A 3,647-nucleotide genomic window follows, 5' to 3' on the forward strand; every position below is an offset into this window, starting at 1 on the left:
CAGATTAACTCCCTTCTCCTTACCCACTTTGGAACCAAAAACCTGTTGCCATCAAATGGATTCCAACTCATAGCACCAACCCTATAGGGCAGAGTCGAAGTACCCCACAGAGTTTCCAAGGCTACTGTAGACATTTATGGATTCAGTTTGTCTGTAGAGAGGCTGGTAGGTTTGAACCACTGACCTTTAGGATCGCAGCCAAGCACTTAACCATTATATCACCAAGGCTCCTTCCACTTAGGAATAGGCAACAATAAAGGAATATCTGCCTCTAAGTAGGAACACTGAGCATAGAAGCTGAGTGACAATGATGGAGCAGTGTCCCCTGTAGCCTACAATGTGTGAGAGAAACAGGGAGTACCCACACCGAAACCCGACTGCCACCAAGTTGGACCGCTTTGCACTCCATTCCTACCAGGTGTCCTGGCAGCAGGGGATGGACTGGAATGCACCAAAATGCACTAAAAATCTTTGATTTGTGCAGGTGTTTTGCACTGATACTTCAAAGAATATTTCTAACCTACAGCACTGATCTGGTAGCGTCGTGGTTACGAATCGGGCTGTGAACCGCAAGGTCTGCAGTTCAAAACTACCAGCTGCTCCGCGGGAGAAAGATGAGACTTTCTGCTCCCATAAAGATTTACAGCCTCAGAAACCCTTTTCAGGGTTGCTGTGGGTCGGAACCAACTCTACGGTACTTAACAACACAGCACGGACCTAGGCTAGCCCTTTTGGTTTGCCACCAAAACCCAGTCAACAGCAAGTGGATGCCAAAGAGGGAGGACACATTGCCACATCAAACATCACTCCACAGCTTCAGCATCTCATTGAAGGTGAGCAGCAACAGTCTTCCCTTGGAATCTACTTTTAAACAGAGCTGAGATCTACCTTTGGTCTTACCTGCAGCAACTGGAAAATATTTCATTTTTTAGAAAAGGGTCATTCATTTTTGCATGAACAGGTAAGAGGCATAATTCTTTGAAAAGTCATTTTTCCAGTTCATGCCCACAAGTTACGTTTTTATGTTTATGTGTGTGCTTCGGGATGGAGGCTTCTAGAGTTTTCCTTGGGTTTGTATCCCATAATCCTTGAGCGATCACCACAGTTCCAGGTCTAATTGACAACTGCTGCCTTGCTCCTCTGTAGTATCTCCTTAGTCCCCGAGTTACCTGGACTTTACTTATTGTTGTTGTTGTTGTTGCTAGGTGCTGTAGAATTGGTTCTGATTCATAAGAACTGTATTCATGACAGAACGAAACACTGCCTGATCCTCTGCCATCCTCACAATTGTTATGTTTGAACACAGCACTACGGCCCAGTGTCGAGCCATCTCATTGGAAGTTTTCTTCTTTTTCGTTGACCCTAAACTTTACCAAGCATGAAGTCCTGCTCCAGGAACTGATCCCTCCTGATAACAGGTCTGAAGTATGAAAGTCGAAGTCTTGTCATCCTGACTTCCAAAGAGCATTCTGGCTGCAAGTGGAATATGTTGTTGTTGTTATTGTTGTTGTTAAGTGCCATTGAGTTAGTCCTGACTCATAGCAACCCTGTCTAGGGTTTCCAAGGAGCAGTTGGTGGGTTTGAACAGCTAATCTTGAGATTAGCAGTCCAATGCTTATCCAACAGTGCCACGCCAAATAGAGTAGTCAGATGGAACTGCAAAGTCTCTCTTCAGGGAAATTGTAAGGTAAATGAAAATGTGGGTGGCATCCCACCTCTACTGTGAAAGCTCTTCAGCATCTCCAAAGAGACACTTAATCTCCTTTGCCCTTTTATTTTACTCCTAGCAATTTTCCAGTTCAATATAAGCTCAAATTAGATGAAATATTGAATGCGCTCCATCAGTGTGGTTAGAAACGCGATGTTATCATTGTGGAACATGTATTGTCCTACACATGAGGAAGGCGAGTTTCAGGAAGATCAAGTAATTTATCTAAGATCAGACAACTGAGAATTGTCAGATTCAAGTCCGTACAAGCTTCCCTGATCATTACTCAAAGACACAGCCTAAAGAACATAAATTAATATCCAGTGATCCCTGACCCCTTATCTTACATGTAACCCAGAGACCCAGAGACGTACTAAAGACCTTCTGAGTCAAGACTCAGGGGAGCACTACCCCTTAAAAATGAGTATCTGGAGGTTGTCTCAATTTGCTATGCTCCAGGAAAGATGACAGAGGGAATGACTTTCCTCTTGACAACAGCTGGGCACAGCAGGACAAACACCTCATGCTAGGCACACAGGCTCCACAATCACAGGTCTAGATCAGTGGTCCTCAACCCTGGCTGATTACACCTAGAATCACCTGAGACACTTGTGGGGTGGGGGTGGGGAGACAAAAAACAGTGCCAAGACTTCACAAAGAATAACTGAATCAGATTCTTTAGGGTTGGGGTCTGACCATCTGTATTTTGAAAGCACTGGGAATGAGGAAAGCAGGGTTACTGGGTGGCCTTATCTGTATAGACAGTTGTTCTGTCTTCCCAGACTCGGTCTGGGGAAGTTGGGCCAGAAACAAATGAATCATGAACTTTAGAAATAATGAACCCAGGGAGGGAGGAAGTGGGACAAGTGATGTTACATTGAGAGGATTGCAATCAACCCCAGAAACAAAATATATATCAATTGTTGAATGGAAAGCTGATCTGTTCTGTAAACCTTCATGCAATTCACAATAAAAAAATTAAACTATAATAATATTAAGCATGTGGCAAACAGCTCTGAAACATTGGTCTCCTTAAGCACAGAGTAACAGACGCAAGTATACATAGTTCTGAAGACTTCCACTTAGCTTTGCTGCCTGAACCATCTTGAGCGAAGCCAAGCATGTTTGTTGGGGCAGATGATTCTCTGGAAAGTAAGGAAAGACTCAGACCTTCCAGTGAAAGTTTCCACAGGCGCTATGGAGGAAGGTCAGCGCCGAGAAACAAGCCACCCATAACAGAGCAGCGCTCTAGGCGGAGCAAGTCCTGGCTGGCAGCAGCTGCACAGATGCATGGCTGGGCTGTGGGGATCCACAGCGGTGCTTTTCCTGAGTGGCAGCCAAGCATCCAAGATGGCGCCCTTACAGCAGTAATGCTGTCATGTGCCCCCACCGCCCTCAGAACTGAAGGACTATTCCCCCAGCTGCTAGAAGGCTGGTGACAGAGAGCTGACAGATGCCAGTTGGTCACCTGAACCATGATGGTTACGTCACCTTGTTGTTGTTATTGTTATGTGCCATGGAGTCGGTTCCAACTCATAGTGACCCTGTATACACAGGGTTTCCAAGGCTGCAAATCTTTACGGGAGCAGAAAGCCTCATCTTTCTCCCATGCAATAGTTGGTAGTTTCGAACTGCTGACCCTGAGGTTAGCAGCCCGATTTGTAACCACTAAGCTACCAGAGCTCCTTCTTGGAGCTGTCTATATCTGATGATTAGTTTGAAAACTTTGAAAGACCATTGAAACTTCAAAGGTCACCCCACTTCTTCCAGCAAGTTCAGCTAAGGCCTTTGTTGAGACTATGCCACAGCCCAATTACCAGTCTGTTCGATCCTGCTCTCTTCTCTTGCCCAGGGCCTGACCCAGAACACTCCCTCCATAGTGACATCTATCTCAGAATCTGTGTTCCCACAGCCCAGTCTGCAGCAAGCAGGCTCCCCC

The sequence above is a fragment of the Chrysochloris asiatica genome, unplaced genomic scaffold (assembly GCF_000296735.1).
Source record: "Chrysochloris asiatica unplaced genomic scaffold, ChrAsi1.0 scaffold00203, whole genome shotgun sequence".
Classification (NCBI taxonomy): Eukaryota; Metazoa; Chordata; class Mammalia; order Afrosoricida; family Chrysochloridae; genus Chrysochloris; species Chrysochloris asiatica.